The sequence below is a fragment of the Pseudophryne corroboree genome, unplaced genomic scaffold (assembly GCF_028390025.1).
Source record: "Pseudophryne corroboree isolate aPseCor3 unplaced genomic scaffold, aPseCor3.hap2 scaffold_370, whole genome shotgun sequence".
NCBI lineage: Eukaryota > Metazoa > Chordata > Amphibia > Anura > Myobatrachidae > Pseudophryne > Pseudophryne corroboree.
Genome location: NW_026970022.1, coordinates 29,032 through 46,897, shown reverse-complemented (window position 1 = coordinate 46,897; position 17,866 = coordinate 29,032). Strand labels below are relative to the sequence as shown.

The 17,866-nt window shown below is 48.4% G+C and overlaps 12 non-coding genes and 4 pseudogenes across 12 annotated transcripts; 3 read left to right on the top strand and 13 right to left on the bottom strand.

Annotated features, from left to right (window-relative positions):
* Positions 1-2,377: 2,377 nt before the first annotated feature.
* LOC135021671 (U1 spliceosomal RNA) lies at positions 2,378-2,541 on the bottom strand. The gene has a single exon (XR_010218893.1). It is a non-coding gene; the product is annotated as a U1 spliceosomal RNA (small nuclear RNA).
* Positions 2,542-3,212: 671 nt separating this feature from the next.
* Positions 3,213-3,375, bottom strand: LOC135021576 (U1 spliceosomal RNA). The gene has a single exon (XR_010218805.1). It is a non-coding gene; the product is annotated as a U1 spliceosomal RNA (small nuclear RNA).
* A 152-nt stretch (positions 3,376-3,527) lies between these two features.
* Positions 3,528-3,691, bottom strand: LOC135021378 (U1 spliceosomal RNA). Its single transcript, XR_010218630.1, has one exon. It is a non-coding gene; the product is annotated as a U1 spliceosomal RNA (small nuclear RNA).
* A 671-nt stretch (positions 3,692-4,362) lies between these two features.
* On the bottom strand, positions 4,363-4,525 carry LOC135021526 (U1 spliceosomal RNA). Its single transcript, XR_010218763.1, has one exon. It is a non-coding gene; the product is annotated as a U1 spliceosomal RNA (small nuclear RNA).
* A 152-nt stretch (positions 4,526-4,677) lies between these two features.
* On the bottom strand, positions 4,678-4,841 carry LOC135021669 (U1 spliceosomal RNA). The gene has a single exon (XR_010218891.1). It is a non-coding gene; the product is annotated as a U1 spliceosomal RNA (small nuclear RNA).
* Positions 4,842-5,532: 691 nt separating this feature from the next.
* LOC135021534 (U1 spliceosomal RNA) lies at positions 5,533-5,678 on the bottom strand (annotated as a pseudogene).
* A 152-nt stretch (positions 5,679-5,830) lies between these two features.
* Positions 5,831-5,993, bottom strand: LOC135021414 (U1 spliceosomal RNA). Its single transcript, XR_010218665.1, has one exon. It is a non-coding gene; the product is annotated as a U1 spliceosomal RNA (small nuclear RNA).
* A 2,361-nt stretch (positions 5,994-8,354) lies between these two features.
* LOC135021596 (U1 spliceosomal RNA) lies at positions 8,355-8,510 on the top strand. The gene has a single exon (XR_010218820.1). It is a non-coding gene; the product is annotated as a U1 spliceosomal RNA (small nuclear RNA).
* A 675-nt stretch (positions 8,511-9,185) lies between these two features.
* LOC135021462 (U1 spliceosomal RNA) lies at positions 9,186-9,349 on the top strand. The gene has a single exon (XR_010218713.1). It is a non-coding gene; the product is annotated as a U1 spliceosomal RNA (small nuclear RNA).
* Positions 9,350-9,501: 152 nt separating this feature from the next.
* On the top strand, positions 9,502-9,664 carry LOC135021516 (U1 spliceosomal RNA). The gene has a single exon (XR_010218754.1). It is a non-coding gene; the product is annotated as a U1 spliceosomal RNA (small nuclear RNA).
* Positions 9,665-14,509: 4,845 nt separating this feature from the next.
* Positions 14,510-14,673, bottom strand: LOC135021457 (U1 spliceosomal RNA). The gene has a single exon (XR_010218708.1). It is a non-coding gene; the product is annotated as a U1 spliceosomal RNA (small nuclear RNA).
* A 692-nt stretch (positions 14,674-15,365) lies between these two features.
* On the bottom strand, positions 15,366-15,507 carry LOC135021515 (U1 spliceosomal RNA; annotated as a pseudogene).
* A 152-nt stretch (positions 15,508-15,659) lies between these two features.
* On the bottom strand, positions 15,660-15,823 carry LOC135021400 (U1 spliceosomal RNA). The gene has a single exon (XR_010218652.1). It is a non-coding gene; the product is annotated as a U1 spliceosomal RNA (small nuclear RNA).
* A 692-nt stretch (positions 15,824-16,515) lies between these two features.
* On the bottom strand, positions 16,516-16,657 carry LOC135021502 (U1 spliceosomal RNA; annotated as a pseudogene).
* Positions 16,658-16,809: 152 nt separating this feature from the next.
* On the bottom strand, positions 16,810-16,973 carry LOC135021580 (U1 spliceosomal RNA). Its single transcript, XR_010218809.1, has one exon. It is a non-coding gene; the product is annotated as a U1 spliceosomal RNA (small nuclear RNA).
* Positions 16,974-17,665: 692 nt separating this feature from the next.
* Positions 17,666-17,807, bottom strand: LOC135021501 (U1 spliceosomal RNA; annotated as a pseudogene).
* Between the last annotated feature and the right edge of the window lie 59 nt (positions 17,808-17,866).

Below are 17,866 nucleotides of genomic sequence, written 5' to 3'. Positions count from 1 at the left end.
GTGTAGAGTAGGATCTTGATCTGAGGCACCAACCGGCTCAAAGCTTTTGACTGTTCCCAAGATGCTCAGTGCATTCTCCTCTATAACCCCGCTTCCATGAACAGGGAGCTCAGTTTGTAGTTGGTGCCTTCAGTAGCAGGCCTCTTAACAGGGGCCTGCCTCAGGCAGCCTATTCTTAGCTATTAATTTTGACAAGAAAAGAAGAACTTGTTTTATGAGAATCTACAAGGGCTGCAGCAGGCTAGGTCTAATAGACATCTTTACTGCAGCTTCATCACTCCCAGCGGCGCTGTATACTCCCGTGCCCTGGTTGCTGGGTCACTGCAGCGGAGGCTCCAGTTTCTTCCTAAGGTCAGTCACACACACACCGCCCTTCCGGATCACGAGGCCGCTGATGAAGGGGAGCGTGGCCGTAGGGGGTGGACCGTGTGCGCACTGGCGTGGACACTGATTACTGGGCAGCCGCTCCACTAGCCACCAGGTACAGTTAAGGAGCACAGGTCTGGGAGTTTTACTCCTATATTAACCCAATTTTGTACTGCCCGCAGCGCATTGTGATAGGTAATAGGGCCTGATTCAGGTTGGATTGCAATCACAATAAGCGATCCAACTGCAAAAATTGCTAAGAGCATACGCATGTGCCTGCATTTTCTGCGGCACCCCGCAGAGAATGCGATCGCCTCTGCCTGTCAATCGGGGCGGGGGGGGGGGGGAGAGGGGGGTCAGCAACACTCCATTTCCAAGTCAGGGATGGAGCGGTGCGGGGGCAAGGCTTCAAAATGGGGTCTGCAACGGAGGAGACACAGGGGGCGTGGTCACAGCGGCTGTATGACATCACATTCAGCCGCTGTGATCACAAAAATGGTGGCGGCTTCCTGCGCGCACATACAGTCTGCACCAGCAGGAGGCTACACCATTTTATATGATCACGCTGAACTGCAGTGCGACTGCAATTACAGCATGGTCAAGAATGGAGGCGTCATGCTCGGTGGCCATGCCCTGTCACTGTGCAGGAGCCAGCACCGCACACACACTAGTCCCCGGGTGCAGCCCCCAACCCCCGGGACACCCGGAGCAACAAAATGTAGATTCAGGCCACCAGGCCACGCCCCTACCTATGAAACCATGCCTCCTTTTTACCATTGCACTGCTTATCTGCGCGCACTGCATTACAATCTCCCTCGCCACCTCTCTGGGTGTCACCAGTGATAGTGACACCTCTGCCATGCTTGTAGCAGCTGGTCCTAAGATCTACGCCTCAAGCCCTGAGTGTTTGCCCTTGTGACTTGTTGATCATCATAGCGAAGCAGATGCTTACAGAAAACTGCAGGGGCTTAGATTGAAAATAAAAAAATTGATGGGTATAAGGTAGAGAGGAGCGGGTTCGGTTCTCCGAGAACCGAATTCCCGACGAACTCCACGTGGTTTACACTGGTCCGAGGCAGGCTCGGTTGTTCCCGCCTGACTCGGAAAACCTGAACAAGGGAAAATGTCATCATCCCGCTGTCGGATTCTCGCGAGATTCGGATTCCATATAAAGAGCTGCGCGTTGCCGCCATTTTTACTCGTGCATTGAAGAGAGAGCGGAGAGGACGTGGCTATGTTCTCTCAGTGGAAATCTCAATATCAGTGCTGAGTATCAGTGGTTACTTATTGCTGCTCTGTAATACTAGTAGTGTGTCTCTCCTGCTCAGTGTCAGTTCTCAGTAGTATCCTCATCAGTGCTCAGTATCACTGCTCATTGTCTTGTGCTGCATTGTGGTGCTCAGCATACTACAGTACATTACTAATAGTCCAGTGCTGCATCTTGCTGCTCAGTGTCAGTTCTAGTATCCTCATCAGTGCTCACTATCACTGCTCATTATATTGTGGTGTTCTGTATACTACAGTAACATAGTAATATAGTAACATATAGTAACATAGTTTTTGAGGTTGAATAGAGGCAAATTGCCCATCGTGTTCAACCTGTTTTAAGTTGTGATGATTCTACATACTTGCTGAATAATGTTTTATGACTAGTTAGCTACTATAACTCATGTTACCCCCGGATTAACCATGTTGATATTTTAAGTATTATAACCTTGGATAGCTTTTTCATTCAGAAATGTATCCATTCCTTTTTTAAATCCAATTACAGAGTCCGCCATTACCACCTTCCCTGGCAGGGAATTCCACATCCTGATTGCCCTAACAGTGAAGATCATAGTTCACCTGGCAGGTAAGTAGGAGTTGGGCTAGAGCTGTGGAGGATTGCTGCTCGGGCACCCCCTGTCAAGTGAAGGAGATCCAACTGAGGCAGCACAAGGGAACTCTCGAAAGAAGAACAAGGCTAGAGGAAGATCTGAGACAAAGAAATCTGACTTTTACCAGAGCTGACCAGAGGAAAGCACAAACACAGTCCCCCACTACCACAAATAATGCAGTCGAGTTTCCCACATTTGGGGAAATCACAGGGGTCAGCATACCCAGAGTGCAATGAATGAACCTCACCCTGGGAGAACAATCTTCATGACCATGGTATCTCCTATGCAAAATAAGTATGATTTGGGATAGGGCTGGGGAGGGCCGCTGCTCAGGCACATCTCTGTCAAGTAAAGGAGATTCAACTGAGGCAACACAAGGGAACTCTCATCTGGGGACAACAACTGCAGGGAGAACACATATTTTCAGATGAACATGGGAGGGCAGAAGGCTGCCTAATACTGAAGCACCCCCAAACAACAAACCAAATGCAACTACTAGTGCAAACATTCCTGGTAGTAGGCCTGCAGCAGATGGATTTGCATATGGTGATGTCATCCAAGCAGTGGGTCAAAGTTTGCTTCAACCCTCGTCTGCATATGAAAATAAAAATGGGGTGTGCAGGGCATGGCTGCCTTTTGCGGCGCTTGGATGACCCCTAGTTCGCATTAAACACCTCCACCTTCCTTCGGTGTGGGGCTCATGTTGGCTATGCCCCAGCCCCTGAAGCATTAAAGCTGATTTCTTGCAGCAGCTGGGCACTGTAACAGCTCCAGAGCTGCTCTGTAAAGCAAGTAAAAGGGTGTGGGCCCTGCAGCACTACCTGTAGTTTGCATTGTGCGTTGGAAGGCACAAAGTAAGCAGACGGGAGAAGTCAGGATAGTGCACAAGGGCATAGAAGGGAGCGGCTCAAGAAAAGAGAAGTGGAAACAGACAGCAAACTAGGCTGGAGAGAGACCTGAGACAAAGAGATCTGAATTATACGAGAGCCGACCAGAGGAAACACAAATTATGTAATCAAGTGTCCCACATTTGGGGAAATCGTAGGAGCAGCACACCCAGAGTGCATTGGGTGAGCCTTGCCCTGGGAGAAGCACCTTCCTGATCATAGTATCTCACCTGGCAGGTAAGTAGGAGTTGGGCTAGAGCTGGGGAGGGTCGCTGTTCGGGCACCCCCCTGTCAAGTGAAGGAGATCCAACTGAGGCAGCACAAGGAAACTCTCGAAAAAAGAACAAGGCTAGAGGAAGATCTGAGACAAAGAAATCTGACTTTTACCAGAGCTGACCAGAGGAAAGCACAAACACAGTCCCCCACTACCACAAATAATGCAGTCGAGTTTCCCACATTTGGGGAAATCACAGGGGTCAGCATACCCAGAATGCAATGAATGAACCTCACCCTGGGAGAACAATCTTCATGACAATGGTATCTCCTATGCAAAATAAGTATGATTTGGGATAGGGCTGGGGAGGGCCGCTGCTCAGGCACATCTCTGTCAAGTAAAGGAGATTCAACTGAGGCAGCACAAGGGAACTCTCATCTGGGGACAACAACTGCAGGGAGAACAGATATTTTCAGATGAACATGGGAGAGCAGAAGGCTGCCTAATACTGAAGCACCCCCAAACAACAAACCAAATGCAACAACTAGTACAAGCATTCCTGGGAAAAGGTCTGCAGAAGACGGATTTGCATACGGTGATGTCATCCAAGCAGTGGGCCAAAGTTGGCTGGAACCCTCATCTGCATATGAAAAGAGAAAAGGGGTATGCAGGGCATGGCGGCCTTTTGCGGCGCTTGGATGACCCTTAGTTCGCATTAAACACCTCCACCCTCCGTCGGTGTGGGGCTCATGTTGGCTATGCCCCAGCCCCTGAAGCATTCAAGCTGATTTCTTGCAGCAGCTGGGCACTGTAACAGCTCCAGAGCTGCTCTGAAAGGCAAGTAAAAGGGTGTGGGCCCTGCAGCACTACCTGTAGTTTGCATTGTGCGTTGGAAGGCACAAAGTAAGCAGACAGGAGAAGTCAGGAGAGTGCACAAGGGCATAGAAGGCAGCGGCTCAAGAAAAGAGAAGTGGAAACAGACAGCAAACTAGGCTGGAGAGAGACCTGAGACAAAGAGATCTGAATTATACGAGAGCCGACCAGGGGAAACACAAATTATGCAGTCAAGTTTCCCACATTTGGGGAAATCGCAGGAGCAGCACACCCAGAGTGCAATGGGTGAGCCTTGCCCTGGGAGAAGCACCTTCATGATCATAGTATCTCACCTGGCAGGTATGTAGGAGTTGGGCTAGAGCTGGGGAGGGTCGCTGCTTGGGTACCCCCCTGTCAAGTGAAGGAGATCAAACTGAGGCAGCACAATGGAACTCTCGAAAGAAGAACAAGGCTAGAGGAAGATCTGAGACAAAGAAATCTGACTTTTACCAGAGCTGACCAGAGGAAAACACAAACACAGTCCCCCACTACCACAAATAATGCAGTTGAGTTTCCCACATTTGGGGAAATCACAGGGGTCAGCATACCCAGAATGCAATGAATGAACCTCACCCTGGGAGAACAATCTTTATGACCATGGTATCTCCTATGCAAAATAAGTATGATTTGGGAATTGGCTGGGGAGGGCCGCTGCTCAGGCACATCTCTGTCAAGTAAAGGAGATTCAACTGAGGCAGCACAAAGGAACTCTCATCTGGGGACAACAACTGCCGGGAGAACACATATTTTCAGATGAACATGGGAGGGCAGAAGGCTGCCTAATACTGAAGCACCCCCAAACAACAAACCAAATGCAACAACTAGTACAAGCATTCCTGGGGGAAGGTCTGCAGAAGACGGATTTGCATACAGTGATGTCATCCAAGCAGTGGGCCAAAGTTGGCTGGAACCCTCATCTGCATATGAAAAGAGAAAAGGGGTATGCAGGGCATGGCGGCCTTTTGCGGCGCTTGGATGACCCTTAGTTCGCATTAAACACCCCCACCCTCCTTCGGTGTGGGGCTCATGTTGGCCATGCCCCAGCCCCTGAAGCATTCAAGCTGATTTCTTTCAGCAGCTTGGCACTGTAACAGCTCCAGAGCTGCTCTGTAAGGCAAGTAAAAGGGTGTGGGCCCTGCAGCACTACCTGTAGTTTGCATTGTGCATTGGAAGGCACAAAGTAAGCAGACAGGAGGAGAAGTCAGGATAGTGCACAAGGGTGTAGAAGGGAGGGGCTCAAGAAAAAAGAAGTGGAAACAGACAGCAAACTAGGCTGGAGAGAAACCTGAGACAAAGAGATCTGAATTATATGAGAGCCGACTAGGGAAAACACAAATTATGCAGTCAAGTTTCCCACATTTGGGGAAATCGCAGGGGCAGCACACCCAGAGTGCAATGGGTGAGCCTTGCCCTGGGAGAAGCAACTTCATGATCATAGTATCTCACCTGGCAGGTAAGTAGGAGTTGGGCTAGAGCTGGGGAGGGTCGCTGCTCGGGCACCCCCCTGTCAAGTGAAGGAGATCCAACTGAGGCAGCACAAGGGAACTCTTGAAAGAAGAACAAGGCTAGAGGAAGATCTGAGACAAAGAAATCTGACTTTTACCAGAGCTGACCAGAGGAAAGCACAAACACAGTCCCCCACTACCACAAATAATGCAGTTGAGTTTCCCACATTTGGGGAAATCACAGAGGTAAGCTACCCAGAATGCAATGAATGAACCTAACCCTGGGAGAACAATCTTCATGACCATGGTATCTCCTATGCAAAATAAGTATGATTTGGGATAGGGCTGGGGAGGGCCGCTGCTCAGGCACATCTCTGTCAAGTAAAGGAGATTCAACTGAGGCAGCACAAGGGAACTCTCATCTGGGGACAACAACTGCAGGGAGAACACATATTTTCAGATGAACATGGGAGGGCAGAAGGCTGCCTAATACTGAAGCACCCCCAAACAACAAACCAAATGCAACAACTAGTGCAAGCATTCCTGGGGGAAGGCCTGCCGCAGATGGATTTGCATATGGTGATGTCATCCAAGCAGTGGGTCAAAGTTGGCTTCAACCCTCGTCTGCATATGAAAAGAGAAAAGGGGCATGCAGGGCATGGCGGCCTTTTGCGGCGCTTGGCTGACCCCTAGTTTGCATTAAACACCTCCACCCTCCGTCGGTGTGGGGCTCTTGTTGGCTATGCCCCAGCACCTGAAGCATTCAAGCTGATTTCTTGCTGCAGCTGGGCACTGTAACAGCTCCAGAGCTGCTCTGTAAGGCAAGTAAAAGGGTGTGGGCCCTGCAGCACTACCTGTAGTTTGCATTGTGCGTTGGACGGCACAAAGTAAGCAGACAGGAGAAGTCAGGAGAGTGCACAAGGGTATAGAAGGCAGCGGCTCAAGAAAAGAGAAGTGGAAACAGACAGCAAACTAGGCTGGAGAGAGACCTGAGACAAAGAGATCTGAATTATACGAGAGCCGACCAGGGGAAACACAAATTATGCAGTCAAGTTTCCCACAGGAGTATATAGGATACGACCCAGTGGTACCTGACGACATAGATACTAACAGCTATTTAATAACATTACGCTAGAAAGTGATTATTAGCAACATATATATCTATATAAACAACCCCGCCAGGGTTGTGCCTTCAAAAATAATCACACACGGACACGCTTTTTAAACCTTTTTTTCACATCTCTTTATTCTTCTTATGCACATGTATGTTAGTTCTGTGATTTTAACCTTTATGTTTCACTGCAGTTTGGGATAATAATATTAATATTTATCCAATTTTAATACATACTTAATAAAGGTTATATTTTATGATTCATTCATTCTGTCCAGTGCGTCAACAGTGCAGATTTCTTCTTGTTTTTTCTCCCAAATTCTATAACAATGACAGTAAATGTTGTTTCTTTTCAAACAGAACTTTCTTGACCATGCTTCTTTTTTGAAAGATCTGGGAGCACATGGAAAACAGTACAAACCATGCAGTATCACAAGAGCCTTTATTTGATCTTTCATGAAGATAGAGCAGAATTGAGGACACGTCAACAATTTCTGCCGAAGGTGGTTCATCTTTCCACATGGTGCCTTGGGCCACTGACACCTTCGTTGAGTCAAAGTCTCTGGCTGTGGTCAGAACTTTGAAAATTTATGTCACCAGAACGGTTCAGATTAGGAAAACAGAGGCTCTGTTTGTCCTGTATGCTCCCAACAGGATTGGGTGTCCTGCGTCCATGTAGACCATTATGCGCTGGATCTGTGGTAAGATTCAGCATGCTCATTCCACGGCAGGATTGCCGTTACTGAATTAGGTGAAGACCCATTCTACTAGAAAGGTGGGTTCATCCTGGGCAGCTGGTCGGGGAGTCTCGGCATTGCAACTTTGCCGAGCAGCTATTTAGTAAACACTTTTGCTAAGTTTTAAAAGTTTTAGAGTAAAGGAGATTCAACTGAGGCAGCACAAGGGAACTCCCATCTGGGGACAACAACTGCAGTGAGAACACATATTTTCAGATGAACATGGGAGGGCAGAAGGCTGCCTAATACTGAAGCACCCCCAAACAACAAACCAAATGCAACAACTAGTACAAGCATTCCTGGGGGAAGGTCTGCAGAAGACGGATTTGCATACAGTGATGTCATCCAAGCAGTGGGCCAAAGTTGGCTGGAACCCTCATCTGCATATGAAAAGAGAAAAGGGGTATGCAGGGCATGGCGGCCTTTTGCGGCGCTTGGATGACCCTTAGTTCGCATTAAACACCCCCACCCTCCTTTGGTGTGGGGCTCATGTTGGCCATGCCCCAGCCCCTGAAGCATTCAAGCTGATTTCTTGCAGCAGCTTGGCACTGTAACAGCTCCAGAGCTGCTCTGTAAGGCAACTAAAAGGGTGTGGGCCCTGCAGCACTACCTGTAGTTTGCATTGTGCATTGGAAGGCACAAAGTAAGCAGACAGGAGGAGAAGTCAGGATAGTCCACAAGGGTATAGAAGGGAGGGGCTCAAGAAAAAAGAAGTGGAAACAGACAGCAAACTAGGCTGGAGAGAGACCTGAGACAAAGAGATCTGAATTATATGAGAGCCGACCAGGGGAAACACAAATTATGCAGTCAAGTTTCCCACATTTGGGGAAATCGCAGGGGCAGCACACCCAGGTGAGATACTATAATCAGGACGGTGCTTCTCCCAGGGCAAGGCTCACCCATTGCACTCTGGGTGTGCTGCTCCTACGATTTCCCCAAATGTGGGACACTTGACTGCATAATTTGTGTTTCCTCTGGTCGGCTCTCGTATAATTCAGATCTCTTTGTCTCAGGTCTCTCTCCAGCCTAGTTTGCTGTCTGTTTCCACTTCTTTTTTTCTTGAGCCCCTCCCTTCTATACCCTTGTGCACTATCCTGACTTCTCCTCCCGTCTGCTTACTTTGTGCCTTCCAATGCACAATGCAAACTACAGGTAGTGCTGCAGGGCCCACACCCTTTTACTTGCCTTACAGAGCAGCTCTGGAGCTGTTACAATGCCCAGCTGCTGCAAGAAATCAGCTTGAATGCTTCATGGGATGGGGCATGGCCAACATGAGCCCCACACCAAAGGAGGGTGGGGGTGTTTAATGCGATCTAGGGGTCATCCAAGCACCGCAAAAGGCTGCCATGCCCTGCACGCCCCTTTTCTCTTTTCATAAGCAGATGAGGGTTGAAGCCAACTTTGACCCACTGCTTGGATAACATCACCATATGCAAATCCATCTGCTGCAGGCCTTCCCCCAGGAATGCTTGCACTAGTTGTTGCATTTGGTTTGTTGTTTGGGGGTGCTTCAGTATTAGGCAGCCTTCTGCCCTCCCATGTTCATCTGAAAATATGTGTTCTCCCTGCAGTTGTTGTCCCCAGATGAGAGTTCCCTTGTGCTGCCTCAGTTGAATCTCCTTTACTTGACAGAGATGTGCCTGAGCAGCGGCCCTCCCCAGCCCTATCCCAAATCATACTTATTTTGCATAGGAGACACCATGGTCATGAAAATTGTTCACCCAGGGTGAGTTTCATTCATTGCATTCTGGGTATGCTGACCCCTGTGATTTCCCCAAATGTGGGAAACTCGCCTGCATTATTTGTGGTAGTGGGGGACTGTGTTTGTGTTTTCCGCTGGTCAGCTCTGGTAAAAGTCAGATTTCTTTGTCTCAGATCTTCCTCTAGCCTTGTTCTTCTTTCGAGAGTTCCATTGTGCTGCCTCAGTTGGATCTCCTTCACTTGACAGGGGGGTGCCCGAGCAGCGACCCTCCCCAGCTCTAGCCCAACTCCTACTTACCTGCCAGGTGAGATACTATGATCTTGAAGGTGCTTCTCCCAGGGCAAGGCTCACCCATTGCACTCTGGGTGTGCTGCCCCTGCGATTTCCCCAAATGTGGGAAACTTGACTGCATAATTTGTGTTTCCCCTGGTCGGCTCTCGTATAATTCAGATCTCTTTGTCTCAGGTCTCTCTCCAGCCTAGTTTGCTGTCTGTTTCCACTTCTCTTTTCTTGAGCCGCTCCCTTCTATGCCCTTGCGCACTATCCTGACTTCTCCCGTCTGCTTACTTTGTGCCTTCCAACGCACAATGCGAACTACAGGTAGTGCTGCAGGGCCCACACCCTTTTATTTGCCTTACAGAGCAGCTCTGGAGCTGTTACAGTGCCCAGCTGCTGCAAGAAATCAGCTTGAATGCTTCAGGGGCTGGGGCATAGCCAACATGAGCCCCACACCGAAGGAGGGTGGAGGTGTTTAATGCGAACTAGGGGTCATCCAAGCGCCGCAAAAGGCCGCCATGCCCTGCATAACCCTTTTCTCTTTTCATATGCAGATGAGGGTACCAGCCAACTTTGGCCCACTGCTTGGATGACATCACCGTATGCAAATTCGTCTCCTGCAGACCTTCCCCCAGGAATGCTTGTACTAGTTATTGCATATGGTTTGATATTTGATGGTGCTTCAGTATTAGGCAGCCTTCCGCCCTCCCATGTTCATCTGAAAAGATGTGGTCTCCCTGCAGTTGTTGTCCCCAGACGAGAGTTCCCTTGTGCTTCCTCAGTTGAATCTCCTTAACTTGACGGGGGAGGGGCTTGCCCGAGCAGCCACCCTCCCCAGCCCTATCCCAACTCATGCTTATTTTGCATATGAGATCTCTATATCATGAAGATTGTTCTCACAGGGTGAGGTTCATCCATTATATTTTAAAATAGGAAGGTTCAAATTACATATTTGAATTGCATCTATGTGCTGGATTCAAATGTTCCTCCCCCTTCCTTTCTCAATTGTGCCCGTCAGCAGCTATTCTAAGGTTGCTGCCAATGGGTGTGACACATTAATTTCTTCTGTGGGGTACACTGGACTCCACAAGGATTCACATTGGGGTGTAGAGTAGGATCTTGATCTGAGGCACCAACCGGCTCAAAGCTTTTGACTGTTCCCAAGATGCTCAGCGCATTCTCCTCTATAACCCCGCTTCCATGAACAGGGAGCTCAGTTTGTAGTTGGTGCCTTCAGTAGCAGGCCACTTAACAGGGGCCTGCCTCAGGCAGCCTATTCTTAGCTATTAATTTTGACAAGAAAATAAGAACTTTTTTTATGAGAATCTACAAGGGCTGCAGCAGGCTAGGTCTAATAGACATCTTTACTGCAGCTTCATCACTCCCAGCGGCGCTGTATACTCCCGTGCCCTGGTTGCTGGGTCACTGCAGCGGAGGCTCCGGTTTCTTCCTAAGGTCAGTCACACACACACCGCCCTTCCGGATCACGAGGCCACTGATGAAGGGGAGCGTGGCCGTAGGGGGTGGACCGTGTGCGCACTGGCGTGGACACTGATTACTGGGCAGCCGCTCCACAAGCCACCAGGTACAGTTAAGGAGCACAGGTCTGGGGGTTTTTCTCCCATATTAAACCAATTTTGTACTGCCCGCAGCGCATTGCGATAGGTAATAGGGCCTGATTCAGGTTGGATTGCAATCACAATAAGCGATCCAACTGCAAAAATTGCTAAGAGCATACGCAAGTGCCTGCATTTTCTGCGGCACCCCGCAGAGAATGCGATCGCCTCTGCCTGTCAATCGGGGCAGGGGGGGAGAGGGGGGTCAGCAAAACTCCATTTCCAAGTCAGGGATGGAGCGGTGCGGGGGCAAGGCTTCAAAATGGGGTCTGCAACGGAGGAGACACAGGGGGCGTGGTCACAGCGGCTGTATGACATCACATTCAGCCGCTGTGATCACAAAAATGGTGGCGGCTTCCTGCGCGCACATACAGTCTGCACCAGCAGAAGGCTACACCATTTTTTATGATCACGCTGAACTGCAGTGCGACTGCAATTACAGCATGGTCAAGAAGGGAGGCGTCATGCTGGGTGGCCATGTCCTGTCACTGTGCAGGAGCCAGCACCGCTCACACACTAGTCCCCGGGTGCAGCCCCCAACCCCCGGGACACCCGGAGCAACAAAATGTAGATTCAGGCCACCAGGCCACGCCCCTACCTATGAAACCATGCCTCCTTTTTACCATTGCGCTGCTTATCTGCGCGCACTGCATTACAATCTCCTTCGCCACCTCTCTGGGTGTCACCAGTGATAGTGACACCTCTGCCATGCTTGTAGCAGCTGGTCCTAAGATCTACGCCTCAAGCCCTGAGTGTTTGCCCTTGTGACTTGTTGATCATCATAGCGAAGCAGATGCTTACAGAAAACTGCAGGGGCTTAGATTGAAAATAAAAAAAATTATGGGTATAAGGTAGAGAGGAGCGGGTTCGGTTCTCCGAGAACCGAATTCCCCACGAACTCCACGTGGTTTACACTGGTCCGAGGCAGGCTCGGTTGTTCCCGCCTGACTCGGAAAACCTGAACAAGGGAAAATGTCATCATCCCGCTGTCGGATTCTCGCGAGATTCGGATTTCATATAAAGAGCTGCGCGTTGCCGCCATTTTTACTCGTGCATTGAAGAGAGAGCGGAGAGGACGTGGCTATGTTCTCTCAGTGGAAATCTCAATATCAGTGCTCATTATCAGTGGTTACTTATTGCTGCTCAGTAATACTAGTAGTGTGTCTCTCCTGCTCAGTGTCAGTTCTCAGTAGTATCCTCATCAGTGCTCAGTATCACTGCTCATTGTCTTGTGCTGCATTGTGGTGCTCAGCATACTACAGTACATTACTAATAGTCCAGTGCTGCATCTTGCTGCTCAGTGTCAGTTCTAGTATCCTCATCAGTGCTCACTATCACTGCTCATTACATTGTGGTGTTCTGTATACTACAGTAACATAGTAATATAGTAACATATAGTAATATAGTTTTTGAGGTTGAAAAGAGGCAAATTGCCCATCGTGTTCAACCTGTTTTAAGTTGTGATGATTCTACATACTTGCTGAATAATGTTTTATGACTGGGAGTTTTTTTAAGGTCAGTGCGCTTAGTCTCGCGTCCAAATATTCCTTTAAAGCAAAGGGTCGTCAAACAGGTTCTACTGTTTGGATTCAGTCAGTTGTGGATGCTCCGTCAGAAAACACCTCTCCAAACTTCTTTGGTGGCTGCTCAGTTCTTCAGAATATGACTTGGGTATGTTCAGTCATGAAATTCTGTGAAGGCAGGGGAGAAGAACAAGCGCCATATGGTGTAGTATTTTGAATAAATTGGAGTGATAGATAGGTATATACGAAGTAAGTACCGGATAGATTCTTGAGATTAGGCCTGTCTGTCTCACTAAATTCTTTGTGGCTGTTCCCCACCTAGGAGACAAAAGATCATCGCCATATGGTGTAGTAACCTCAGATATATCTTGGGGTACCCTCCCCTCTATTTCATGCGTACCAAAAGGAAAATTCAATATAGCATATAGGATATATTTATATCCAGGTAGATCAAGTCGGTCCAATATGATGTAATGGCTGAATCAGTCGACTGTTGCTGCCTTATATAGTATTATCAATAAAAAATTTTAATCCACAAAATAATAATACAAATTCAGATAAAAAATAAATAAAACAAATCAGAAAATCTTAGCTGATTGGTGTAGGCAGTAGTTAGGTCAGTCTCAACGCGTTTCGCCTCCAGGGCTTCCTCAGGAGAATACATCATATCAAAAGATACACATATTTATAGTGCTTTCAGTTTCGTTTTGGCCAGCACTTCCGGTTCTAACCTAAACCGGAAGTGACGCGGCAGTGGCCGGGACGAGCCGCGTCACTTCCGGTTTCACGGAGCAAACGGACTCTATGTCCGTCTTGCGCTACTTATACAGACTGATCTAAAATTTATATTAACACTGCACCACCAATGCAATCTAATGTTAAATATCAAGCCACATATGCATTTAGTATGTAAGTCGGACCGAGCACTTCCGGTTCCGGAAATGACGCGAACCGGAAGTGCTGGCCAAAATGAAACTGAAAGCACTATAAATATGTGTATCTTTTGATATGATGTATTCTCCTGAGGAAGCCCTGGAGGCGAAACGCGTTGAGACTGACCTAACTACTGCCTACACCAATCAGCTAAGATTTTCTGATTTGTTTTATTTATTTTTTATCTGAATTTGTATTATTATTTTGTGGATTAAAATTTTTTATTGATAATACTATATAAGGCAGCAACAGTCGACTGATTCAGCCATTACATCATATTGGACCGACTTGATCTACCTGGATATAAATATATCCTATATGCTATATTGAATTTTCCTTTTGGTACGCATGAAATAGAGGGGAGGGTACCCCAAGATATATCTGAGGTTACTACACCATATGGCGATGATCTTTTGTCTCCTAGGTGGGGAACAGCCACAAAGAATTTAGTGAGACAGACAGGCCTAATCTCAAGAATCTATCCGGTACTTACTTCGTATATACCTATCTATCACTCCAATTTATTCAAAATACTACACCATATGGCGCTTGTTCTTCTCCCCTGCCTTCACAATGTTTTATGACTAGTTAACTACTACAACTCATGTTCCCCCTGGATTAACCATGTTGATATTTTAAGTATTATAACCTTGGATAGCTTTTTCATTCAGAAATGTATCCATTCCTTTTTTAAATCCAATTACAGAGTCCACCATTACCACCTTCCCTGGCAGGGAATTCCACATCCTGATTGCCCTAACAGTGAAGATCATAGTATCTCACCTGGCAGGTAAGTAGGAGTTGGGCTAGAGCTGTGGAGGATTGCTGCTTGGGCACCCCCTGTCAAGTGAAGGAGATCCAACTGAGGCAGCACAAGGGAACTCTCGAAAGAAGAACAAGGCTAGAGGAAGATCTGAGACAAAGAAATCTGACTTTTACCAGAGCTGACCAGAGGAAAGCACAAACACAGTCCCCCACTACCACAAATAATGCAGTCGAGTTTCCCACATTTGGGGAAATCACAGGGGTCAGCATACCCAGAATGCAATGAATGAACCTCACCCTGGGAGAACAATCTTCATGACCATGGTATCTCCTATGCAAAATAAGTATGATTTGGGATAGGGCTGGGGAGGGCCGCTGCTCAGGCACATCTCTGTCAAGTAAAGGAGATTCAACTGAGGCAGCACAAGGGAACTCTCATCTGGGGACAACAACTGCAGGGAGAACACATATTTTCAGATGAACATGGGAGGGCAGAAGGCTGCCTAATACTGAAGCACCCCCAAACAACAAACCAAATGCAACAACTAGTGCAAGCATTCCTGGGGGAAGGCCTGCAGCAGATGGATTTGAATATGGTGATGTCATCCAAGCAGTGGGTCAAAGTTGGCTTCAACCCTCGTCTGCATATGAAAAGAATAAAGGGGTGTGCAGGGCATGGCGGCCTTTTGCAGCGCTTGGATGACCCCTAGTTCGCATTAAACACCTCCACCCTCCTTCGGTGTGGGGCTCATGTTGGCTATGCCCCAGCCCCTGAAGCATTCAAGCTGATTTCTTGCAGCAGCTGGGCACTGTAACAGCTCCAGAGCTGCTCTGTAAAGCAAGTAAAAGGGTGTGGGCCCTGCAGCACTACCTGTAGTTTGCATTGTGCGTTGGAAGGCACAAAGTAAGCAGACGGGAGAAGTCAGGATAGTGCACTAGGGTATAGAAGGGAGGGGCTCAAGAAAAAAGAAGTGGAAACAGACAGCAAACTAGGCTGGAGAGAGACCTGAGACAAAGAGATCTGAATTATATGAGAGCCGACCAGGGGAAACACAAATTATGCAGTCAAATTTCCCACATTTGGGGAAATCGCAGGGGCAGCACACCCAGAGTGCAATGGGTGAGCCTTGCCCTGGGAGAAGCATCTTCATGATCATAGTATCTCACCTGGCAGGTAAGTAGGAGTTGGGCTAGAGCTGGGGAGGGTCGCTGCTCGGGCACCCCCCTGTCAAGTGAAGGAGATCCAACTGAGGCAGCACAAGGGAACTCTCGAAAGAAGAACAAGGCTAGAGGAAGATCTGAGACAAAGAAATCTGACTTTTACCAGAGCTGACCAGAGGAAAGCACAAACACAGTCCCCCACTACCACAAATAATGCAGTTGAGTTTCCCACATTTGGGGAAATCACAGGGGTCAGCATACCCAGAATGCAATGAATGAACCTAACCCTGGGAGAACAATCTTCATGACCATGGTATATCCTATGCAAAATAAGTATGATTTGGGATAGGGCTGGGGAGGGCCGCTGCTCAGGCACATCTCTGTCAAGTAAAGGAGATTCAACTGAGGCAGCACAAGGGAACTCTCATCTGGGGACAACAACTGCAGGGAGAACACATATTTTCAGATGAACATGGGAGGGCAGAAGGCTGCCTAAAACTGAAGCACCCCCAAACAACAAACCAAATGCAACTACTAGTGCAAGCATTCCTGGGGGAAGGCCTGCAGCAGATGGATTTGCATATGGTGATGTCATCCAAGCAGTGGGTCAAAGTTGGCTTCAACCCTCGTCTGCATATGAAAAGAAAAAAGGGGTGTGCAGGGCATGGCGCCCTTTTGCGGCGCTTGGATGACCCCTAGTTCGCATTAAACACCTCTACCCTCCTTCGGTGTGGGGCTCATGTTGGCTATGCCCCAGCCCCTGAAGCATTTAAGCTGATTTCTTGCAGCAGCTGGGCACTGTAACAGCTCCAGAGCTGCTCTGTAAAGCAAGTAAAAGGGTGTGGGCCCTGCAGCACTACCTGTAGTTTGCATTGTGCGTTGGAAGGCACAAAGTAAGCAGACGGGAGAAGTCAGGATAGTGCACAAGGGTATAGAAGGGAGGGGCTCAAGAAAAAAGAAGTGGAAACAGACAGCAAACTAGGCTGGAGAGAGACCTGAGACAAAGAGATCTGAATTATATGAGAGCCGACCAGGGGAAACACAAATTATGCAGTCAAGTTTCCCACATTTGGGGAAATCGCAGGGGCAGCACACCCAGAGTGCAATGGGTGAGCCTTGCCCTGGGAGAAGCATCTTCATGATCATAGTATCTCACCTGGCAGGTAAGTAGGAGTTGGGCTAGAGCTGGGGAGGGTCGCTGCTCGGGCACCCCCCTGTCAAGTGAAGGAGATCCAACTGAGGCAGCACAAGGGAACTCTCGAAAGAAGAACAAGGCTAGAGGAAGATCTGAGACAAAGAAATCTGACTTTTACCAGAGCTGACCAGAGGAAAGCACAAACACAGTCCCCCACTACCACAAATAATGCAGTTGAGTTTCCCACATTTGGGGAAATCACAGGGGTCAGCATACCCAGAATGCAATGAATGAACCTAACCCTGGGAGAACAATCTTCATGACCATGGTATCTCCTATGCAAAATAAGTATGATTTGGGATAGGGCTGGGGAGGGCCGCTGCTCAGGCACATCTCTGTCAAGTAAAGGAGATTCAACTGAGGCAGCACAAGGGAACTCTCATCTGGGGACAACAACTGCAGGGAGAACACATATTTTCAGATGAACATGGGAGGGCAGAAGGCTGCCTAATACTGAAGCACCCCCAAATAACAAACCAAATGCAACAACTAGTGCAAGCATTCCTGGGGGAAGGCCTGCAGCAGATGGATTTGAATATGGTGATGTCATCCAAGCAGTGGGTCAAAGTTGGCTTCAACCCTCGTCTGCATATGAAAAGAATAAAGGGGTGTGCAGGGCATGGCGGCCTTTTGCGGCGCTTGGATGACCCCTAGTTCGCATTAAACACCTCCACCCTCCTTCGGTGTGGGGCTCATGTTGGCTATGCCCCAGCCCCTGAAGCATTCAAGCTGATTTCTTGCAGCAGCTGGGCACTGTAACAGCTCCAGAGCTGCTCTGTAAAGCAAGTAAAAGGGTGTGGGCCCTGCAGCACTACCTGTAGTTTGCATTGTGCGTTGGAAGGCACAAAGTAAGGAGACGGGAGAAGTCAGGATAGTGCACAAGGGTATAGAAGGGAGGGGCTCAAGAAAAAAGAAGTGGAAACAGACAGCAAACTAGGCTGGAGAGAGACCTGAGACAAAGAGATCTGAATTATATGAGAGCCGACCAGGGGAAACACAAATTATGCAGTCAAGTTTCCCACATTTGGGGAAATCGCAGGGGCAGCACACCCAGAGTGCAATGGGTGAGCCTTGCCCTGGGAGAAGCATCTTCATGATCATAGTATCTCACCTGGCAGGTAAGTAGGAGTTGGGCTAGAGCTGGGGAGGGTCGCTGCTCGGGCACCCCCCTGTCAAGTGAAGGAG